Source organism: Pelophylax lessonae (genome assembly GCF_965119305.1).
Source record: "Pelophylax lessonae genome assembly, chromosome: 6".
In the NCBI taxonomy this organism is placed as follows: Eukaryota; Metazoa; Chordata; class Amphibia; order Anura; family Ranidae; genus Pelophylax; species Pelophylax lessonae.
The window spans coordinates 172,971,040-172,996,724 of NC_138773.1; the positions used below are offsets into that span (position 1 = coordinate 172,971,040).

The 25,685-nt window shown below is 41.5% G+C and overlaps 1 protein-coding gene across 4 annotated transcripts in view; it reads right to left on the reverse strand.

Annotated features, from left to right (window-relative positions):
• Positions 1-25,685, reverse strand: part of TMEFF2 (transmembrane protein with EGF like and two follistatin like domains 2) — a 915,272-nt gene that overhangs the window by 885,166 nt on the left and 4,421 nt on the right. The gene's annotated exons all lie outside the window — the stretch shown is intronic.

Consider the following 25,685-nt stretch of genomic DNA (forward strand, 5'->3'; position numbering starts at 1 on the left):
AAACGTGTTAGTTGAGCATTTTTTTTATTCTTATGTGGTAGCCATGTTTGTATACTGGCACTTAAAGGAAACCTGTACTGACATAAATGGTAATGGTTACGCATTTTGAGTCATGGCCCCTTTGTCAAGAGAGGTTAGACAAAGGGGCCAAGCACCAAAACACATAACCACAGCCATTTACCTCACATGACATCACCACATTTTATGGGCCCACAACACTTCCTCGCTGTCCACAGTGGTTCTCATCCAAGTGATATACAGACAGTCTGATGCTTCTGTTGGCTCTTCCTGGTGTTTCTCTGATTTACTCCCTGGTTCCAAGCTCCTTACATCATATCCATTTGGAGGTGTTGGCTCACCAATGACCACCTTAGGTGGTCACTTGCAAGAGACCTATCGCTACACTTTTTAATATCTTGTAAAGGTGAGTGCATATTTACTGTTTTTCATGTCATAAATATGTTTTATTAAATGCTACACTTAGGTAGTGGCACTTTTCTCTCTTTCTTTTTATTTTTCCATGGTGTGCTGGTGTGTGCCACCCCAGATGCTGCTTGGAAGAGAAACTGCTGATGCTGCTATAGTGTGAACAGCATCCCAGGGTGTTTATATATGAACATTAAAAGAGAAAGTGTTTAGTCCTTAGGAAAAGTCATGTATCATTCAATGCCTATTGTTAATTTTTCCATTCGCACTAGTGCCCCCTTTTTTTTTTGCTCTTTATAAAAACAGTCATAATTAAGAAGTGGTCAGGGTCAGGTTTCATTCTGTCGCAGTTCTAGTACTGGGGTTAATTTACTATAACTGGGAGCGCAAAATTTGGTGCAGTGCATTGTAGCCAATCAGCTTCTAACTTCAGCTTGTTCAAATAAATGCCCCCTAGCTGTTGGAAACCAACTGAAACTTGACTTTGGATTAATTTTGAGAATTAATTGCTTCACAGTACAAGCAGCTAAAGAGGTCAATCAGGGCTTGTTTTAAAGCTATTTTCTGCTTGTTAAAATAGTTCTATGGTTACAGCATGCATTGATTTTATAACATCAGCATTGTAATAGAAATACAAACAATAGTTATTATTGACAGTACAATATAAGCTCACTCATGTAAGCACCTGACTCTCAGGCAGTTCACACTGCCATATGCGAACCCCTGGGAGTGTCAATACAAAGTTATTGACACCCTCAGATCAGTTCGCATATTGCAGTGCAAAATTTCAATTTGGACAAGAATCGGATTACATGGGTGTGAACACCCATGCAATCTGATTCTGGTGTGGACCAAAAAAAGGGTCCTGCGCTAGTTTGGTCAGAATGCGATTCGATTTCAGCCATACAATCTGTATGGCTGAATTTGCATTGCACAGACATCGCATGTGATTTGCACAGCAGTGCGGTGTGAATCACATGCAATGTCCGAAATCACTATAGTGTGAACCGGCACTAAAGCCAAAAACACAATGACATTACATTACCCAAGGTGTTTTAGTTGTAGATGGGGATCTTTTAGTGTCAGGTCTGACAAAAAGCTCTTTTGAATAGATTCAGTAGTATTAACTAATGATTTGCATGGTCACATCAAATTACACTGTGGGAAAGAATTATGCAGACTTCACAACTAGACTACAGATATCTGCCCACTAATATAGCACAACACTTCCTACAATATAATATTTAACTGGTAGTGAACCCAAAACTATAAATGTAATATACTGCAGCTTACCAATCTGTGGATGTGGTGGATACATTCGTTTTTAAGCTTTGTTCCCCTATGTTTTCACCTGGTGATCTTGCAAGTAATACCGTTCCAGTATTAGGCTGCCTACACTCTGGATTAAGGAGCACAAGGGTCACCTTTGGACAGCAGCATTGTCAGTCTGGGGGAAGGGGAGTGTTAAATGTTCAGAGGCTGGTGGATCCTAGAGAAAGTGGCAGAGCTGAGCTTATTGCCGCGCCTCTGAAGAAATCCTATTGGATGAAACGCGTCAGCCAGAAGCGATGACGCCCGTACGCTCCGAAGTCGCGGCTATTACATTTCAAACTTTGGATGCTTATATTTTATTCATGTTTGTAAGTACCCTTTTAATAAACGTTCTGGTTTATCATACAGGGCTTCACTATTAGTGCTTTATTGTCTCCTTGATGGTGGCTCTCCCATCCATTAGAGCTTAGGCACTTCCTTCCACAAATTTATTTCTACCTGAGGAGAGGAGAGAGGAGGGGAGGTGGAGATCAATTCTTTGGCTTTCACTGCTGATTCCCCTTTGGCTGCTTTCTACATGCTCCAAATCCATGGAGGTCTGGTAAGCAGCCTCTATTGGACACTTTCTGATGGTGTGTGCCATTTATTCACAGGAACATTGGTGATGGGATAACATCTCTCTGCATGGACTTTAGGCAACTACATGCCCTAATTTTAGCGCTGCATTTCGACTTTCCATTTTTTATATTTGTTATCAACAGATTGATGCTGGCTGCATTTTATAGGATTGCATTTTAACTTTTATCATAGCGTTGATATGTCCCATTGTTTAAATGTACTAGCAGATTCAGATAAACGAACAAAGTGAAACTTAACTCCAGATCACACTGCAGTTACATGTTACATGAACGTTTTTTATTTTTCTTTTGAGATAAAGGTTTAACATGCATAAAAACTGATCATTGCAAGCTTCCCTGTCAGTGGTAAATGTTTTGTGTCAACACTGATATATTTGCAGTACAACTTGTTCTGTTGGAAAACAACAGGCTTATTGGCTGGCTCACCAGATAAAAAAATAAAGGGATAAAAAAGAATAAAAGAAGAATGATTTGGCACTTGAATTGCAACTCCAACACTTTTTTGTTTTAATGATATATTGTAGAAAAGACAAAGTGTATAGTAGTGTCCCATTGAGGAGATTTCCTCTTGTTTTTATAAGGCCCCTTTCAGATGACTTCCTGATGACACCAATCCGGTGAAATACATTGAGGTCTGCAGCAGGTGCCACTTCAGGTTTCGCCACTTCCAGTTCCTGGTGGAATGCAGTTGACACGCACACCGGTTCCTGACATGAACGGCAGGAGTTATTGCATACCAAGCGTTTTACAGTGGGTGCCGCTCAGGACACAACTAAATGTGAGTGCAAATACCATTGTTTTTATGGGATTTTGGATAATTTTAACCACTTCTGGACTGGAAGATTTTCCTGCTTAATGACCAGGCCCTATTTTGCGATTCAGCACTGCATTACTTTAACGGACAATTGCGCAGTTGTGCGACACTGTACCCAAATAAAATTGACATCCTTTTTTTCCCACAAATAGGGCGTTATTTTGGTGGTATTTGATCACCTGTGTGATTTTTATTTTTTGCGCTATAAACAAAAAAAGAGCGACAATTTTGAAAAAAAAACAATATTTTTCACATTCTGCTATATAACATTCCCCAAAAAAAATTTAAAAATCTAAATTTTTTAACATTTTAGGCCAATTTGTTTTCTGCTACATATTTTTGGTAAAAAAAATTGCAATAAGCGTATTTTGATTGGTTTGCGCAAAAGTTATTTCATCTACTAACTACGGGAAAGATTTATGTAATTGTTATTGTTTTTTTACTCGCAATGGAGGCGATTTGCATTTTTTTGCGGGACTGCGACCTTGCGGCGGACAGATCGGACCCCTGACATTTTTGACACGTTTGGGGGTACCAGTGACCTTACTACAGTAATCAGTGCTAAAAATATGCACTGTTACTGTAATAATGACACTGGCAGGGAAGGGGTTAGCACTATGGGTGATCAAGGGGTTAAATGTAAGCCTAGGGGAGTGATTCTAACTGTGGGGGGGGGGGTTGGGCTTCTGAAATAATCCCAGAGACATGCGATCCTATATAGCAGGATCACATGATCTCTGTGATCATTGCAGGGAGAAGTGTTTACATCAGCCGACCGTCCTTCTCCCTCAGCGGCCAGTGTCAGGCGGCAATCGGAGCCGCCTGACACACGCACAGGCTTCCCCACTGATGATCGCGGCGTGAGCTCGCCCCCTAGCCTCCTGAGAGCGAGCGACATAGAGCTACGTCACTTTGCCCAGGATCTGCCTGCCGCAGTAAATCTGCGCGGGCAGTCGTAAAGGGGTTAATAAACGTATGGCATGATCCTTTGCCTTTGTTTTTTTTTGGGGGAATCTGTAATGGATTGGAGCCTGGCTCAACAATATACAGTTAAAATATACAGATCTGCCCAAGTCGGCTTGAATATATCTGGTGAGTGGCCCCTTTGGACTAAGGTGGAGGAATATCAAATTTAAACATGCACGAGACGGAAATAATAAAGCACAATCAAACACGGGGGCGTAGAAGATACCCATTTATATATTTAAAAATAATTGTTTACTTTAACTTTTTTAGAAAATATATTGTGTATTTGAACTGTTGTCACATATTCACAAGGATATTTGCATTTTTGACATATGAGGAAGTAATACATATGCACTAATATAAGCACCAAAATCACTTCCACTTTATAGAATAGCATCTCAAATTTAAACTATTAGTATTCATTTTTGGAATTTCCAAGAATAGAAGGCAGCTGCACATAGGAGGCGCCATTTTTTTGTTTGTTTACCCTTTCACACTTGTGCGACGTCCTGCGCTTTGGGACTGCAAAGTGCCATGATTTTCAATGATTACCATTCATATCTGTGCGACTTCAAGTTGCAGCGACTTCAAAATAGTCCCTGCACTTTGATGTAACTTGAGGTCCATAGAATTCAAGATTACACAGGCATTGCTTCAAGGCGCGTCAAAGTCATGCAACTTTCCGGTCATATAAATGTGAAATGGGGCCTAAGTGATCACCGTGACTGGACAGAAAGTGAGGGGAATCTCACCATTAAAGGGGCAGCAATCAAAACCAAACCAAACAGAGAATATAGCATTTCACCATTATATTTTGTAAGTATTTTTATTTCTGTATTTGACATAATCTAAAATCTCTCTATTTTCCAATCATGATGCCCACCCATCACTGAAAAAAGAAAATGGGCATATTCTTCTCAAACTAGGGCAAGGACAGCCAAAAGAAGAAAGAGGTTCCAAACTCCGACACTCTATACAAAACTAAAATGAATTGTAAATCAGTTGTAAACCAAGCTAATCCTGGTCTAGATGAGGCAATTGTATGCAGCTTCAAACACTTTAAAACATCTTTCAATCACAAAAATAACTGAATGAATCATGGAAACCGAACACCAATGGTTTTTAGAGAAAATGCTAAAGATCACAGCTGTTGGTGGATATATTACACACCAGATTATGAATGATTGATAACCACTATAAGCTAATTATTAAAGTCCAAATATACTGCATCAACATAAATAATTTATTTTGGCTCTTTGAGGGCCTATGGGTATAATTCAGGGGAGGTCAAAATTACTTTTTTTTACTATTGAAACGTTTTTGGATCACATAAGTGTTAATTTATTGTGGTACATTTTTGAGGTGTCAATGCTCCTTTTATACTTAGTTCAATAATTTTAACAATCGCTCCAAGCTTCCAGAAAAAGGGCACAATAACATTTTTAATAACAGCTTTCAATACACATTAACTAAAAGTGCACATAAATGAAGAGAAAATGCAGCAAGCAGGACTCAATGCAATTAATTACATTTATTGGCTTTTATCCTTGCTCCGGTTTCTCTTTAAATAAAGAAATACATATATTTAATATATCTATATTACTAGCAAAGATCATATTTGTATGTTTGTTCAAATGTAGAAATAATATTTAAACACACATACACACGTATATAAATTTGGTAATCTAAATTTTAGTGACATTAGAAATATGGAACAATCTAAATGATGATCCTTACTCTACTAGGGAGGGTAATATATTCAGAGAGATGAGTGATTTAACCACTTTAGGACCGGAGGATTTTCCTGCTTTACGTCCAGGCCACTTTTTGCAACTTGGCACTGTGCAAATTTAACTGACAATTGCGCGGTCGTGCAACGCCGTACCCAAACAAAATTTACGTCCTTTTTTTTCCACAAACAGAGATTTCTTTTGGTGGTATTTGATCACCTCTGCGCTTTTCATTTTTTGCAATATTAATAAAAAAACAGCGACAATTTTGAAAAAATAACAATATTTTTCTACTTTGACAACTAAAAAATATCCAATATATTCAATTTTTGTCATATATTTAGGCCAAAATATATTTAGCTACATGTCTTTGACAAAAAAATTCTCAATGAGCGTATTTTTAAGCGCTTTAAGAATGGAAGATTTTACCCCATTCCTGACAAGGCCATATTTTGCGATTCGGCACTGCATTATTTTAACGGACAATTGCTTGGTCATGCGACGCTGTACCCAAATTAAATTTATGTCCTTTTTTTCCCCACAAATAGAGATTTCTTTTGGTTGTATTTGATCACCTGTGCAATTTTTACTTTTTGCGCTATAAACAAAAAAAGAGTTACAATTTTGAAGAAATAACAATATTTTTCACATTTTTTTATATAAAATTCCCCCCCCCCCCCCCAAAAAAAGAATGTAAGAAATTAAAATTTTTTAACATTTTAGGCCAATTTGTTTTCTGCTACATATTTTTGGTAAAAAAATAGCAATAAGCGTATTTTGATTGGTTTGCGCAAAAGTTATCGCAGCTACTAACTACGGGAAAGATTTATGTCATTTATATTGTTTTTGTTTTTTAACAAGTAATGGCAGCGATCTGTGAATTTTTTTGCGGGACTGCGACATTGCGGCAGACAGATCAGACCCTTGACTGACATTTTTGACACTTTTGGGGGGACCAGTGACATTACTACAGTATTCAGTGCTATAAATATGCACCGTTACTGTAATAATGACACTGGCAGGGAAGAGGTTAACTTTATTGGTGATCAAGGGGTTAAATATTTGCCTGGTGCTTACTGACATGTGTGGGGGGAGGGGACTGTGTGACAAAGGCACAGATCGCAGGTTCAGCTATGCTGAATCCTGTAATCTGTCCCTGCCTGTCTCATAGGAGATCCTACACAAGCGGGCGGATTTCCTCACTCGATCCCCGATTGGGGAAGAGAGGCAGTGATCACCGCCTCTCCTCCCCTGGCCCGACTCCCGCTGTGTCTGAATACAGCGGGAGCGAGCCTCCGGCGGCGCACGCGCGCCACCCACAAGGGGAAGAGTCCCGCGACGTAGGTCTACGTCGCTGGACGGAATCGAGCCACTTTGCCGCAGTACGCTCCATGTGAGCGGTCGGCAAGTGGTTAAAATTTAGAGTAAGGCTTAAAGTGGTTCTAAAGGCTGAAGGTTTTCTACCTTCATGCATTCTAAGCTTGAAGGTAAAAAATCTTCTGTGTGCAGCGCCCCCCCCCCCCAATCCTTACCTGAACTCGCTCCGATCCAATAGCCTCCGCTGTCCTGGGACTCTCCCTCCTCATTGACTAAGATAGCAGCAGGAGCCCATTGGCTCCCACTGCTGTCAATACCAGCCAGTGAGTCAATGAGGAGACAGCAGGGGCGGGGTCAATCCATGCCTCTTTGTGTCTTATGGATGCATGAAGCAGTAGCTCGGGAGCAAGCATGCAGCGGTGCCCCCAGGGCAAGCGGCTTTCTCTGGAGGCACTGCTCGAGGGGGAGGAGCCAAGAGCACCAGCAAAGAACCTGAAAAGAAAAGGATTGGAGCTGCTCTGTGCAAAACCACTGCACAAGGCAGGCAAGTATAACATGTTTGTTATTAAAAAAAATGCCTTACTACCACTTTAACTATGTTACATTCTGGGTCAGCAGAACATACCTCACAAACATCCTACCAAACCTAAAAACGATAAATTAATGCATACTAGACAGCACGTAGCCAATAAAAAAACTATCACATAAAGGTGTGACTTTATATGACTGTATTTTTCTCATTGCAGTTAGGTGAAAAAAAAGAAATATATCCTTAAAGTTCAACTACAGGCTAAAAAAAAAAAGGAAAAAAGAAATATATATTTGAAGCCCGAACAGATCAAATCCCTGGATCAACAATGTACTTTGTATTTTTTGCAATGTATCTAATCAATATTTTAAACCATTTGCAATACCTGCTAAAGCCAGTTCCTGTAGATGACTATTCAGCTGCACTTACAGTAATAAGCTCTTTTTAGCTCTAGTTGCAAGGGATGCCCTTGATTTATTCTTGTGACTTTAAAGTGAAACGACGTACATTGAGCTTATTATATGGTCCTCTTCTCAAGGGTATATACATTTGGTAAAATTAGCCTCTCCGTAACTGAGGTTCTCCATGCTGCTTACTGATTTAGTTGCCCTTCTCTGCACTAGCTTTCAGTTTCATGACATCCATTCATTAAAGCAATGCCCAAAACTGAATTGCATATTCAAGATGTGGTCATGTTCCTGCTTTGTATATTGGCAAACTTATAAGGGTCCTTACACATGGGCTTTCCGCCCGGCGAACTCCATTTTGCCCAGCGGGGATCGATCCACCGATCCCCACTAAGCAGGCGGATGACAGTTCTGTCTCTGCTTACTTTGCCTGTCAGATCCCCGCTCTCCTCTAAAGGAGATCAGATGATAATGGTCCGCCTGTCTGTTTTCATCCGATCCTATCCGATCCGATCCTCCAGACGGATGGAAAATAAGGTTTCCATCCGTGTGGATTTCACGGGCAGGATCGGATCGTATAGCAGCAGGTGTAGGCAGACATGTCACCACTGGCATCCGCTGCTCCATAGAGGTGCATGGAGCATCCAATCAGATCTGCCTGAAAAAGTGACAGATGGACCTGATCGGAAAGCCCATGTGAAAGGACCCTAAGTCCTAAAGGTCTTCTGTAAATGCACAAACTCACATCACTTATAAACAATCTAAAGAATAATGGTAACAAAACTGAACTTTGAAGTATGCTGCTTATAAGCTTGACCATTCACAGTATTAATGATTTCATCACAACTCTCAGAATGCAGTCTTCAGACCAGTTTTATATTTAATTACATATTATACTCAACATTCCATGCAACAGTGTCAAACACTTTGCATTCTTAAAGGAGTTGTAAAGGCAGAAGGTTTTCTATCTTAATGCATTCTGTGTGTAGCAGCCCCCCCCCCCCCCATACTTCCTGAGCGCCATATTTATCCAGCAATGTCCACAAGTCCCTTGGCCGTCCAGGACTCTCTTCCTGATTGGCTGAGACACAGCAGTGGTGCCACTGGCTCCCGTTGATGTCAATCAAAATCAGTTAGCCAATCAGGAGAGAGGGAGGGGGCAGGACCGAACAGCAGCTCCATGCCTAAATGGACATAAGGAGCTGCAACTCGGCTCGGGTGCCCCCATAGCAAGCTGCTGAGGGGCCAGAAGCAGCAAAGAGGGACCCGAGAAGAGGAGGATCTGAGCTGCTCTGTGTAAAACCAACTGCATAGAGCAGGTAAGTATAACATGTTTGTTATTTTTAAAAAAAAAAAAAAACACAAGATTTTACAATCACTTTAGGCTAAGTTCACATGTAGGCGTTTTGGGGCGTTTTGGGGCGTTTTTCTGCTCTAGGATCAGCTCAAAAAACGCCCAACAAGACAAATCCTATTCATTTCAATGGCCCCTGTTCACATCTGAGCGTTTTGACGTTTTAAGCAAAACGCCCAACGCTCAAAAAAGTACATGAGCTTCTTTTTGGGCAGATTACAGGCGTTTTATTTTTTTCCATTGGTTACTAGTAATCCTAAAAATGCCTGCACATAAACGCCTGTAAAAACGCCTGTAAAACGCCTGAAAAAATGCCCATAAAAACACCTGAAAAAACGCCCATAAAAATGCCTGTAAATAGCAACGCCAAGATGTGAACGTAGCCTAAAAGAAAACTAGTGCTTTGCCAATGCAGGACAACAGGCCTCCCTAGCAGCACTTGCTTATCTACATTTCATTGATCCCTTGCTGCTCCCCATCGCTGTGCTGGTGTTCTTCCATGTAGAAAAGAAGTTCAATTTCTTTTGTTTTTATTTTATTGGATGTGTTTTATAGCAGAAAGTAAAAAATATTGTTTTTTTTTGTTCAAAATTGTCACTCTTTTTTTGTTTATAGCGCAAAAATAAAAACCGCAGAGGTGATCAAATACAACCAAAAGAAAGCTCTATTTGTGGGAAAAAATTACATACATTTTATTTGGGTACAGTGTCACATGACCGCACAATTGTTAATTAAAGTAATGCAGTGCCGTATCTCAAAAAATGGCCAGGTCATGAAGTGGGTAAAACCTTAGAGAGGTCAAGTGTGTAAGCTTGTTTTCACCTATTTACATACAGGATTTTCTAAACTAGCACATGTTAATTTGTACATTTAACATCTAAGAAGAACATTTAGCAAAGTCAAAATACACTTTATACTATAATACTATATCTCTATAATATCAAACTTTCTATTCATCTCTTCAAAAAAAATCAAAACTAATTGTAAAATGTGCATGATCAGGAGTTAATGGGCGACCACAATGAGTTAATAAATGCTTAAATACAATGGCAGGAAAAAAGATGTTAACCTTTTGGAATTAACTGGTTTTCTGCAGTAATTTGCCATAAAATGTGATCTGATCCTAAAGCCTCGTACACATGCGTCGAAAATCGGCAGGGAACTTTCATCCGATGACCGATCTGCCGATTTTCGGCTTGTTAGCATGATGCTTCCGACAACAGACTCCGACTTTTCGGCCGAAAAAAATCTGGTGGGCAGGCTATAAAATTTTTGTCCGCCGTCAAAACATGGCCGATTTTCTTGCAGTCAGTACAGATTTCGACAGGGAAAAATCGAATGAGCAAGACTGGGCATGCTCAGAGAAGAAAGAACACAAAGAAAGCAAACCAACACATGACATCACTTCTGAAGTAGAATTTTGTCGGGCGAGAAAATTTGTGTGCAGTCTAGGCACATTCCAACAAACAAAACACCACTCTGGACAAAAGACGGACAATCGGTCGGCCGATAATCGTTGCGTGTGTACTAGGCTTAAGTCACAACAATAGACAAACACAAAGGGGGAGATTTACTAAACCCGATGCACACATAATCTGGTGCAGGTGTGCATAGTAATCAATCAGTTTCTAGGTTTTATTGTCAAAGCTTAATTGAACAAGCTGAAGTTAGAAGCTGATTGGTTACTATGCGCAGTTGCACCAGATTCTGTGTGCACCAATTTTAGTAAATTTCCCCCTTAAGCTAAGGCTAATATTACACAAACAATAATCAAATTACTGCAGAAAACCAGTTAATAACAAGGGGTTTAGTCTTGCCACTATATATGTACTCTGTTTGATCAATGGTAATTCATTGGTATCTCACCGGTATCATACCAATAATTTAAAAGGTTAGCTCTTTAAGGAATAGTATGTGTACTTTATTGACATTTAAGCTGGATACACACTATACAGATTTTTTTCATTATATTTACCAAAACCATATAATTTGAGGTCAAACCTAAGCTCTTTCAATTTGTATGCAATCAGGCAGGCCCTTGCACTATATAGTCTAATCTAAAGGAAATTGAAGAACAAACGTTGTATAGTGTGTATCCAGCTTTAATTACTCTAATCGCTTTTGGATAATATCAACCTTAAGGCTACGTTCACATCTTGGCGTTGCAATATACAGGCGTTTTTTAGGCTTTTTTTCAGGCATTTTTATGGGTGTTTTTTCAGGCTTTTTTTACAGGCGTTTTTAGGTTGACAAGTGACCAATGGAAAAAAGTGGGCAGTATGTGCAGGTGAAGGGTAGGGAGGTATACCATCAGGCCATAAGAGCAGAGGATACATTTGGAGGGTATGATGGCCAGTAGTATATGCAGGAAAGTGTGGATGGAATGATGATAGGCAGTGTGAGCAGAACAGAAGTGCAGAAGTTATAATAGGGTGTGCACAAGAGAGGAATACAAAGGGTATAACAGTGGGCAGTATGAGCTGGAGATCATGCATGTATGTAAATGTAGAGGGTACAATAATAAGCTGTACAGTAATATGTAACTGTAACAAATGTTTGTTATAAATCTTTCTAAATCTTTCTATAATTAGCAACAAAATCACAAAAAAGTATGGCCACAGCTATAAAGTAGAATGACAGATTCTACAGAATTACACCCCATGACACACTTGGCACCCATTTATAAACCTTACTGTAAAGCAGCAGTATGGGATCCATGCACAGAAGGTTTTATAGAGGAGGGCCAACTGAAAAAGGTAGGTAATGGGTCCAGTGAAACTTAGGGCCCTTTCACACGGTGTCCGTCAAACGGACTCCGTTTGTCTCAGTGGGGGATCGATCCGCCGATCCCCCGCTGAGCAGGAGGATGACAGCTGTTCTCCGCACTGTGTACGGAGACACAGCTGTCAGTTCCCCATACATGTAGATACATATTCACCAGCACACCAAGGCTCTTGCATAAGCAGTCCAAAAACTTTATTCAAGTTATGATCACATCAAAAAAATAGTGCAACGTATCGGAGCCGCGCAGGACCCCTTCGTCAGGCATGTGATGACGAAGGGGTCCTGCGCGGCTCTGAAACGTTGCACTATTTTTTTGATGTGGTCATAACTTGAATAAAGTTTTTGGACTGCTTATGCAAGAGCCTTGGTGTGCTGGCGAATATGTATCTACTTGTAACTAATCCAGTTGCCAACTGGTGATGGCTTCAGCACCCAATATACACGAGCCTACAAACCAGGAAGGTGTGCGATAGGAATATGAACTATAAGTTCCCCATACATCTCTATGGGGGAATCGGATGGGAACAGACCAATGGTCCGTTCTCATCCGATTACATCCACTGGACGGATGGAAAATAGGGTTTCCATCCGTCCAGATTTGACGGATCGGATCGGATGTCAGCGGACATGTCTCCGCTGACATCCGATGCCCCATAGGGATGCATTAGGGGACCGTTCAGATCCGCCAAAAAAACGGACAGGCGGATCTGAACGGCTCGCCTATGTGAAAGAGCCCTAAAGAAAAGATTATTCTGTGAAGGTGATGCAGACGATACTAAAACTGATACAGGAGAGGGGCCTATCATATAGATATTATGTTGCAAACACAATCCTGCACTATGGACTCCAAGGTACACACCAGCCTTCCCTTGTCTTCCAACAAACCCACTGAAACTACTGCTTCTGCAGGAATCGGGGGGCAGAGACTGTTGCCAACCTGGAGTAAGAAACCTCCAGACTGTGTGTGAGCTCACTGAGCAATGTTTGTGGGGGGAGAGGGACAATATTTGTGTCATATAATTGTGGGGACTGCATAGTAAGATGTACCTGGAGGGGAAACTGGAGCTTTTGGGGTCAATTTACTAAAGACAAATGGACTGGCCAATTAAAAAGGGAAGTAGAACTTTGCAAGGCAAGTTTCCTCAGAGCTTAGTGTATGAGGTAAAGCTCTGCTAACTTTCATCAAAAATGCTGTTTTTTTTTTTTTAATTATATATATGTATCAGTGGGGGCTGGTGCTCCATGGGCTGGGGGGGGGGGGCAGTAGACGGACCGCACCATACACCAACCCCCTGGACCACAGCAGGACAGGACACGGCAGGGGGCAGGACAGGAATGGCAGGGGGCAGGACAGGACCAGGCTCACTCGCCCTGCCTGGACATCTGCAGCAGCAGGCAATGGCGGCGACGGCTTCGGCTTCTTCCCCCTGTCTTCTGCATCTCTTCCCTCCTCCTCCTCCATGGATTCTTCTTTCTGCCAATCGGGAAACGGGTCTCAGAACCCGCTTCCTGATTGGCCAGGAGGAGGATCCGTGTGACGATAGCAAATTTTCAATTGCTATTGTCACACAACCGGGTGGGCTCGGGGCGCAGAGCACTGCGCCCCAAGCCCACCCTTTTTTTAGCCTATTAGAGCCTCTGGCTCCAATCACATGGCTAAACAAAAAAAAAAAAAACCCCATTGAACTCCATGCGCACGGCGCCCCGCATGTAGATTAGGGGGCCGGACGCATGGATGAGGGGGTGACGCCCCTGCGCCCTCAATGCACCATTCGCCACTGATATGTATATATATATTTTATCTTTGCACGTGATATGATAAATATATGATGTCACTGTTAGAGCATGCTCTGTTCAACTAAATCCAAGACCATAGGCAGAATCCCCCATTGACAAATCGGAAAGTGAAAGTAGAACTTAAAAATTATAATATAAATATTATTTAAAGAATTTATTGGATTTGTCTTACTCTTTTTAGCAATTTCTCTTCAATTTTGAAATTTTTCAGTGTCCCTGACCAATGAAAGAATTCCTTTTATTTTAAATGTTGAAGTCCTTTCCCTTATTTATTTATTTATTTATTTATTTATTTATTTTACATCTGGAAATAAGGCTAACAGTTTTTGATTGCAGTATTTATACTTTGTACCCATATAAATGATGTATTGTATTCACATAAAAGTAATTTTTACACAATCTTATATTCTTTGTCATTTGCTGACAGCACAGTATGACCTCCCAGTCTATGTGTTAAAGTGCAGCCTCCTCAGGGTTTTCCTTAACATGGTAAAAATAGATGGTAAAAATGAACTATTTTTCAATGACCACTGTTCTTTTTTTTTAAAGCACATATTAGACAAATTCCTGATCACACTTACCTCTGATTCACTTAAATTAAGTAATTTTTGCAGTCTTTAAGATTTACCATTACATAGTGCTGCACTCAAAAAACATACAAAGTACATAAACTAATATCAGTATATACAAGTGTATAACCCACACGCCCCCCCCCCCCCCCTTGCTTCAGTGAATACCTTACAAAAAAATGCTAACAATCCACACATAAATACAACCATATTCTGTGCGTGCAAAAAATGTGCTCATATGTGCTAGTCCACATTCTTTGTATGCATCCAACTTTGCCATGTGAGATCTTTGACATCCCCAACACCATTGTGTAACTTTGCTCTTAGTGAAATCTTCCACCTTCAATCCACTTTAGGGTGGGCGCTCACCTCTATTTTTGAACCCCTGTTTCCAGGTGGTCATAAATCTCTCTATCTTTTAAGACATGGATTTCAACAGCTGCATTGTTAAATCCAGAGAAGCAGGCTGCAGTAGAGGATCTTGACGTAGCAGACCTGGCCTGTTGGGAAGGTGCCAGGGGTTGTTTACTAGAAGTCCTAAGTATGTCTGCACACCAGATTCATCTGGGCCAGTTTGGTGCAATTAGAATCACTGCTTTGCTCTCTGAACTTGTGGGCAATGAGGTCATTACGCTGTGCAGGAGTTTTGTATCTTTACCTCCACTTTCTGAGGATTTCTGTTCCACTTGTTGTCTCATGCTGTGGAGTGCTAACACATCAGTCGTTTTTTTTATGGTTTTTAATAAACATATTTAAATGGAAATGATGCATTTGTGTTTCTCTTAAGTCGGAGCAGTGTTATATTGGAGAGGAGGTTGGATGTTTAATCCTTGGAGGTATATATATCCCTTTGGCCACCTAGAAGCAGGGTCCAACAACAGAGGTGAGCGAATAACAATACTAAATCCTAATAAACGCTGCGCTAAAGCAATCGAAAAAACATCAAAGGAATATCAAGAAAAATGACATCAAGATAAGTTATATAAACCAACTTAAAATCTGTATCCATGTCTACCATCTGCTTAATATTATAAAAGAGCACTTGTGGCCTCCATAAATAGGAGTCTATGGATTCGGTAAAGAGCGCATTTTTAATGGTGGCATTGGTGAAGGAATGTCTTCACTGGGTGTTGGAAAACTTAAAGTGATTCTAAAGGTTGTATTTTTTTTATTAATAACAAGTATTTTATACTTACCTGCCCTGCACAATGGTTTTGCACAGAACAGCCCTGATCCTCTTCTTTTTGGGTCTCCCACAACCCCCCTCCCTCTGCTTAGTGCTCCCAAAAGCAAGCCTCTTGCTATGGGGGAACTCAAGCAGGCTCACTCCAGACACTGCACTACTGTGAATGGACATTGTCTATTCACACACAGAGTGTGGTTCAGCCCCACTCCCCTCTCATTGGATAATTGGCTGACCAATGGCTCCCGCTGCTGTGTAAGCCAATGAGAGTGAGACTCGGGAGAACCCTGCTCTCATGTACAACTCTGAAATGAGATGGGACTCAGCTAAGTATAAAGAGGGGGGCCATAAGACACATGGAACCACGGCTTGGCCCTGCCCCCTGCTCTCTCTTCATTGGCTTACTAGCTAGGATTGACAGCTATGAGAGCCAATTGGCCCCTGCTCCTGCTGCTATATTAGCCAATGAGGAGCGAGAGTCCGGGACAGACAAGGCTTTTGTGAACATCACTGGATCTGAGGGAGCTCAGGTAAGGATTAGGGAGGCTGGGAGGGGAGGGTGGAGGAGCTGCACCCAGAAGGTTTCTTACCTTCATGCAAAGAATGCATGCAGGTAAAAAATATTCTGCCTTAAGAACCACATCACCCAAGTAGAAATGACTATTTTTACATCATTACATTGATCCAGCTTGGAATAATGTAAGTATGTATGTGCCGTGCTGCCCTGCTGGTTAATGAACACAGGAGGTCACTTAGCATGGGCACCATTTAGGGAACCCTTTGCATTTTCTCAGTGAATGCAAAGCATTCCCTGACTAGACAAGGTAGAAATTGAGATGCCACTGCCCTGCCTCTTCACCTCATCCAATCAGAGAATGCTTTGCATTCATATAGAAAATGCAAAGTGTTCTCTGAATGGAGCCCGCCAAGCAAACAACCTAATGTGTTCACAAAGTAGAAGGGCACCCGTTCAGCACTGGTGGTGATCACTATAGCAGTGGTGCTTACTACAGTAAAAAGCGATTCAAAAGATAGGACGATTCCCACGCGGTATAATAAGCAAAAAGTAAAGAAAAAACTTTATTCAAATAACAAAAATTAAGTACATGTTTATCACAAATATCTTCAAGAGGTCACAAGACTTGACATACAAAAATAGTTAACCTCCCTTGCAGTATTCCCGAGTGTGGCTCGGGTTTAAATTTCAGTGCCAAAACCAGTAACCCCGAGCCACACTCGGGGTACCGCCAGGGAGATCGCTGGATCCTGTAAGAGAGGGTACTCCCCTTGACCCCGGGATCCAGCGATGTATCCCGGCGGTGTGTGGTGGCTGGATCTTCCTCCCGATGATCTGTGCCCTGCCCTACCCCCGTGACGCTCGCAGGGGGGTGGAACCGGCAGCAAATTTAAACAGTAAAACACACCAAACACACTGATACATTACAAAATAAAATAAATTCCCATTAGTTTGCCCCCCAGTGTGCCCTTTCCTGCAGTTTTACTGTACTTATGATTTTGTGTTTCAAACTTTATCATACCCAAGATGTTATAAAGAAGAAAGCACAGTAAAAAAAAAAAAAAAAAATCATATGTAAATAGTTGGTTTGGGCTGCTTGTTCTTAAGAATTACATGCAGAATAATGGTACCGAATTCAGCACCTAAAATCGGAAAGAATCATACCGCCAGGGAGGTTAAAAAAGCATCCCGGTGGTGACACGGGGTGACTAAATTCATGAGAAATTGCACTCAGTAGCAAAAAAAGAGTGAGTTAATACACATTGCTGAATTTCCACAAAGCAATAAATCAGAGTTTCAATACATTGGCTGGCAGATAGATCATATTGCATGGAGTGAACTTCAAGAATTAGGTTGAGAACCAAAGTCAGTGAAAAAAGTATGTATCACTTTTCAGAGTGCGGAGGCATTCTGGCTTTTTGCTATTATCTTTTTTCTGATGGTTAACTACCTATAGGTTGTCCCACACCTTAATGGTGAGTCGGTGAAGCTCAATCCCCATTTAACCAGTTTGTTACTGTTTTTTTTCTCTTTCATATGTGCTTACTACAGTGTATTTCAACTTGCACGGGGATCTGTCAGGTAGGACTCATGCATACTTTCACTGGTCCAAGCTGAAACAATGTAACTATGTAAAAATAGACACACTTGGAATTCAGCTTTAACAGAGCATCAGTTCTGGTTGAAGCCTCTATAAGAAAGAATTGCAAAGATGCACACTTTGCAAATTAAATTATTTCGCGATATTGCATACATTTTAACATTCAATGACATACATTAGATGTGTGCATATAATGCACATTAACACACATCTTCTGTGCCTTCCTGAAAAGCTGCAAACAAGTTTTATATAAAAAAGTTGGGCTTCCATCATTTTGCAATGAAGCATGATAACCTGCATAAATATGCATTATGACACATTACGGAACAGTTTTTCACCTCACTTCGCCATACAGCAGTGATCTTCACAGCATAATAAATACCTTTACAGTCTTTGGACTATCTCTATTACACAATAGTCATCTGCATAAATATGAATAGGCCTTTAAAGTAGAACTAAAGGCAAAACTTCTCTTTCATTTTGGACAGAAGAAGGGAGCGTTATAACCTCTGTCACTTTCTTTTTTTTTCTTTTTTTGCCATTTGTGCCCCATTGTGGAGATTTACTTTCACCTCCTTCCTGTCCTATAGCCAAAACAGGAAGTAAGTGTAAATCCCTCCAAAGGGAGGAAAGCCCTGGTTGTCACCAGAGCTGGTGTCCCTATTGGAAGATTTTTACTTCATTATATTCCCAAAATGTTGGATTTTATTTCAGTTTTGGTGATAATGGTCAATTAGAGAGTCTTTGTAATTAATTAATGGGGACATGGACAGCAATAAAAACCTGGAAAATCCCTCTCCACTCTAAAACTAAGAAAAAAAGGTTTTGCCTTAAGTAATTCTTTAACTGTGCCCTAAAATCATCCTTCAATAAAACGTTTATAAATTTGCAGCCCTTTTGCAGTATCAGAAACACCAGTATACCAGTCAATTTAGGACAGTTAATGCTTGACATCATTACCACCATCAACACACGTGCAAGCATTTCAACTCATCTTCTCTTCAACAGTATAATGAGGGCTATAAAATATTCTATTAATTAATCACTGCATGCAAAGGATTGTGGGATATGGTACCGGTACGGCCCTGTTGGAACCACAACTGAGGTGGTACTGTTTAAGCGAGCCGTACCGTTCGGTTCCATGTAGTGGAAAAGCGCCGCCGTACCGTACCGAACCGTTCCTACACTGTACCATGCGGTACCAGCAATGGAAAAGCACAAAAGCAAACCAAACCGTTAGGTTCCATGCAGTGGAAAAGCGCCAGATGTCAGCCCAGTGCTCAGCATAGTTTGACTCATGTAACTGTACATACCTCCCAACTTTTGAAGTTCGCAATGAGGGACACTGAAAGAGAAACCAAAAGGGTGGGAGAGAGAGGGGGAAAGGGAGGGAGAGAGAGGGGGAAAGGGAGGGAGAGAGAGTGGGTGTGAGAGGGAGGGGGGCAAGGGAGGGAGAGAGAGAGAGAGAGGGGGGGAGAGGGAGGGGGAGGGAGGGAGAGGGGGTGAGAGAGAGAGGGGGGAGGGAGAGAGAGGAGGGAAGGGGAGTGGGAGAGAGGGGGGAGAGAGAGAAGGGGGGATAGGGGGGATGAGAGAGAGGGGAGGGGGGATAGGGGGGATGAGGGAGAGGGGGGGGAGAGGGGAGAAAGAGAGGGGAGAGAGAGAAGGGGGGAGGGAGGGAGAGAGAGGGAAGAGAGAGAATGGAGGGAGAGAGGGGGGGAGAGGGAAAGAATATCTCACCTGAAGCAGCAGTTTGTGCTCGGTCTTGCTGCATCAGTCACTCAGGCAGTTTCCCCCTCCGCAGCGGCCGCACAGTGAGGATGAAGGGAGGAGCGGAGGTGGGTGGAGCCGGAGTCTCTAATAGGCACGGAGGTCGGAGGAGGACGCTTTGCATGCTGGGTCCCTACTCGGACGTCACTGGTTGCTAGATGCCATTCGGCAGGCGATCTTAGCAACCAGTTTACCGCATAATGTAGCTGCTGCTGCGGCGTGGGGGGATCAGATCGGGGGGGGCCCCCAGACAACTCCCCAGCATACGCATGAGAAAGATGGCCCTACCGGGCCCCCCCTGACCTCGGGCCCTCGGAGTGCAGAGCTGGGAGGAGGGATGGCTGGCCACCAGATGATTTTGCGGGACTTCAGACCGGCTCCGCGGGACCGCGGGACTCACTCCAAATTGCGGGACAGTCCCGCGGATTCCAGGACGGTTGGGAGGTATGACTGTAGACAAATCTGTCCACTTCCTGAAAGTGTCAATTCCTGACTGTGCCGACCCCTGCTCCTGCCACCTTCCCCTGTTGCCATGTACGCAAAGAGCCTACACAGCTACCACTTAGCAAACATTAGGATTTCAGGCAAGTTTAGCAATTTATTATCTATGCAAACTGAAATGAGTTGTTAGCGTACAAAAATGTAAACAAAGTGTGGTTTGTAATATGTGAAAAATGGAAGAGGAATCACTGCTGGGATTACACAGCATGGAAGCTCCTACAATCGCTTCTCAGTCCTGTCATTTGATCATAAGGGGCTGTTCAGTGAGTCTCAAGGGTAAATAAATGATATCAGGAAACACTTCTAAGCATCATTTGAGTGACAGCTGTGAGTCTGCCTTGGGCTGCTGATATCACATCCAAGATGGCGGTGCCCAGCTGGAGCCTCAGTCCTTTGCAATAGCTGTCATCAATCATTATAAGGAGCATTAATGAAGGAAACAAGGTAATTTGGCATACAGTCCATGGAAAGATTGTTACCGATAGCAATAGCATGGGTACAGAATGTCTTGAAGCTTAAGCTCTCTTTCATGTGTATTACTTTGTAAAGGCCTTATTATTGATAAGAACATCCTTGGCGTTCCTTCTCTTCAAATTACAGCCTAGTTTTGTCTTCAAAGAATTTTCTGCCTTCCAGCCTTTTTCTTTTTATACCTTCCAAGATGATCCTAAATAGATTGGTATTGTTCATCCCACCCCACCAATCTGTCTATCAGGTCCACTACAAGCTGACCCCAGTCAAGAAATGGTTTTGTCCAACCTCCTGTTTTCAGAATCCCCCCATAACATGTCTATGTGTCATGCATTACGATTTCCATGACTACTGGGATCCTGATTGTAGTGGAACCAGCAATACTTGTGTATTTTCAGTCTTGGAAGCTATAACTCCATTTACATCAGAAGCCACTTAAAACTGAAAGCTACTTCAAATTGTCAGATCGTTTTATTTATAGCACGCAAAGTCGTTTACCACTCCCCTTCTAATTAGCTCTGCGGAGTGGTTGGCCAAAGAAAAACATGCTTTTAAGATCAGAGTGAGAGAGCTAGTATTAACTATTTAAAGAAAAAAAAAGGCTTATTTTTAAGCGCAAATGAAAGACATGAAAAAATATTAAAATCGGAGGCAAAAAATGATAGGTTGTTCCGTGCAAACACCACAAGCAGCAGCAATTTCTTTTGTTCCAATTTTATGTATACCAGAAAGCATTCAACAGAAAGCTCATTGAATAAGTGAACATAATTACTAACAATCTGTCTTTATTTATGTGACAAAAGAATACAGACTGCCCTATTAATACATCCTGATCTATTTCTTCAGTGGCCTGTGTTCCAGAGGACAGGTCACATGGCCACTGGTAAATAATTAAAAGCAATGTACAGAAAGAGCACAGAACTTTGACCATTACAGAGGTTATTAGAGCCTTGGCTCTAAACAGTACAGCTATGAAAAAAAAAAAATATATATACATATATATACAGTGGTGATCGAAAGTTTGGGCACCCCAGGTAAAATTTTGTATTAATGTGCATAAAGAAGCCAAGGAAAGATGGAAAAATCCCCAAAAGGCATAAAATTACAGATTAGACAGTCTTATAATATGTCAACAAAAGTTAGATTTTATTTCCATCATTGACACTTTCAAAATTACAGAAAACAAAAGAATGGCTTCTGCAAAAGTTTGGGCACCCTGCAGAATTTATAGCATGCACTGCCCCCTTTGCAAGGCTGAGACCTGCCAGTGCAATGGATTGTTCTCAATCATCGTCTGGGAAGACCAGGTGATGTCAATCTCAAAGGTTTTAAATGCCCAGACTCATCTGACCTTGCCCTAACAATCAGCACCGTGGGATCTTCTAAGCAGTTGTCTAGAAAACTGAAACTGAAAATAGTTGACGCTCACAAAGCTGGAGAAGGCTATAAGAAGATAACAAAGCGTTTTCAGATGTCAATATCCTCTGTTCGGAATGTAATTAAGAAATGGCAGTCATCAGGAACAGTGAAAGTTAAAGTAAGATCTGGAAGACCAAGAAAAATATCAGACAGAACAGCTCGCAGGATTGTGAGAAAAACAATTCAAAACCCACGTTTGACTGCACGATCCCTCCAGAAAGATCTGGCAGACACTGGAGTTGTGGTACACTATTCCACTATAGAGAGATACTTGTACAAATATGGTCTTCATGGAAGAGTCATCAGAAGAAAACCTCTTCTACGTCCTCACCACAAAAATCAGCATTTGAACTTTGCAAATGAACATATAGACAAGCCTGATGCATTTTGGAAACAAGTTCTGTGGACTTATGAGGTTAAAATTGAACTTTTTGGCCGGAATGAGCAAAGGCACGTTTGGAGAAGAAGGGGCACAGAATTTAATGAAAAGAACCTCTGTCCAACTGTTAAGCATGGGGGTAGATCAATCATGCTTTGGGGTTGTATTGCAGCCAGTGGCACAGGGAACATCTCACGAGTAGAAGGAAAAATGGATTCAATAAAATTTCAGCAAATTTTGGATGGTAACTTGATGCCATCTGTGAAAAAGCTGAAGCTAAAGAGAGGATGGCTTCTACAAATGGATAATGATCCTAAACACACCGCAAAATCCACGGGGGATTACATCAAGAGGCGTAACTTGAAGGTTTTGCCATGGCCTTCGCAATCTCCTGACCTCAACATAATTGAAAATCTATGGATAGACCTTAAAAGAGCAGTGTGTGACAGACAGCCCAGAAATCCCAAAGAACTGGAAGACTTTTGTAAGGAAGAATGGGCAAAGATACCTCAAACAAGAATTGAGACTCTCGGCTGGCTACAAAAAGCGTTTACAAGCTGTGATACATGCCAAAGGGGGCAGTAGAAGATATTAACTCTACAGGGTGCCCAAACTTTTGCAGACGCCATTTTTTTGTTTTCTGTTATATTGAAAGTGTAAATGATGAAAATAAAATCTAACTTTTGCTGACATATTATAAGAATGTCTAATCTGTAATTTGATGCCTTTTGGAGATTTTTCCATTTTTCTTTGGCTTCTTTATGCACATTAATACCATTTTTTACCTGGGGTGCCCAAAATTTCGATCCCCACTGTATACAGTAGTCTCTCGATTTGCGAGTAACCTGGTTTATGAGCGTTTTGAAAGACGTGCAACATTTTTTAAAAAATGTTGCCTTGATATGTGAGCGCTGTCTTGATATACAGTGTATTAGTGTGTAAGTGGTTTAGCAATGCCAAAGTGGTTTAGTACAGTATAAGCATGCCATCCCCACTGTTACATACATTACGTGTACCTGTGCCTGTGCTGTATAAAAAAATGCTGATTATACCTTATATCAGAGTGTCTCCCAGCGCTCCCGTAACTCCTTGTCTCTCTCCTCCCCCCAGGCAGGCGGGCCGAAAAGGCAGCCGGGGAGGAGAGGAGCAGAGAGCCGAGGAGTCACATGAGCGCCAGGAGACACTCTGATATAAGGTATATTCAGCATTTTTTTTTTTATACAGCACAGCCACAGGGACACACAATGTTATCTAACAGAGGGGATGGCATGCTTATACAGTACTGCACTATATATATGATAGCAGCATATCTTTATTTATACCAATTAATGGGTGTGGAACGAATCATCTGAGTTTCCATTATTTCTTATGGGGAAATTTGCTTTGATATACGAGTGCATTGGATTACAAGCTTGTTGCTGGAACTAATTATGCTCACAAACCAAGGTATTACTGTATATATATTCCAAGCCTGTCTACAATATATGGATGTTCAAGTGGCTATATACCTCCTGTAGCACACATAACTCCCTCCCTCACCTCTAATTCTTAAAGTTGTCTGAAAGGGTTGCTTAGTAAGTATTGGGCACGTGCCCATACAACATCCAGGCAGAAATTCACCTCTGCGGGATAACATAACAAATGATACCACTGGTATTCGGCGCTCCATATATAGGGAGGATATTATTCAAAAACACCAAGGGTGCTTGTTTAGTTACAAAACAAAGAAAGGGCGCACCAGCCTAGCGCATTATCCTCAGCGAGTTTATTGGTAATAAAAAGATAAAAATCAGCTACTGAGGAAGAGGCACGGCCTTGAAACGCGTCAGCCCTCTGCTTTCATGAGATATTGGACTTCTGTAATGATGCTGCTTTATGGAATCGATATGCTTGACTTTCATGCATGTTTGTGAGTAGCTGATTTTTATCTTTTTATTACCAATAAACTCGCTGAGGATAATGCGCTAGGCTTTCTTTGTTTTGTATCTACAGTGTTTGGTCGACCGCCCCGGTCGTAGGGGGCAGCAAAGCCCAGCCATAGTGGATGCCAAGTATGAGTACAAGTTCCAGGATTGAGGCAGCCTGAGGACCAGGTTCTGAGCGCAGGAGTAGGGTGCTGAACAGCACTAAACTTTTTCTGCTTGTTTAGTTATCAGAGTATTTAACCACCATCTTGTTGCTCATAAACTAGCTGGGGTATGAACTATAAAGCAAACACACACCACTGGTCTTGTAAAGCATGTAAAACCAGAACCTTAACAGCTGTACATTGAAACAAAGATTATCTTACATAATGTTCAAAGGTCCAATTCATACATTGTTGAAGTTTATGTGAACTGTGAGCACTCCATAACTTTAAACAATATAAGGATCCATAAGTGGATACAGCTTACATATGAACAGCAAAGCCACCATAACAACAGAGTGCATCCAGAAATGACACATTTCGGGGACATGCCCCTTTCATCAGTATCAGTCTACCCACCAAATGAAAGCACTATAAAACTGATGCTGGCTCACCAGTAACCAATCTGCACTCACTAATCTAATTCGTAAACTAGGCCTAAATAATATCTCTATGCTTTAATTAGCTTCTGCTATTGAGCATTTGGGAAGCAATTCCAGACATTATTCATGTTCTGCTACTTGGTACTCTTGGTTTCTGGAGTCTGTTCCTCATCTTCTCTTGGTTTGATCTCCTCTTGTCTTATGGTGGCTTCTTTTAATCAGCTGCCCTTGGTAACAGGCAAGCTTAGATGTGGCTTCTGCTGTCTGTCTGCCACCTGCTTTGACCTTCTGCTGGATTCTGTATCTATGCTTGTCTGCCACCTACCCTGACCTCTGGGTTGAACCTGACCATGACTCTGCCTCATGATTTAGTACCCCTCTGAGTTGTCAGCTGTTCTTAGCCAGGTAGATAGTTCTGAAGCCAACACAAACAGTTCTAAAGTCAACTGCATCACCACCAACACAGACTCTGCTGAGGACAAGACAGTAAAACTTGTACTTTGCCAACAATCTTTCGCCACCAGCTGATGGCACAGAGGATCCACCTTATTTATGACATAGGAAATGCTTTATTGCTTGCTTCTCTGGTTTTTCTTTGGTTTGACCATGCATTTTGACGCCACTAGTTTACTAAATCTTTCCCATAGTGATATCTATTCAACCTGTAGAAATACAAACTGCTAAGCAAAAGCCTATAAAAATTATATCCTTTTTATGGCACCTATTTGGAAAAATGA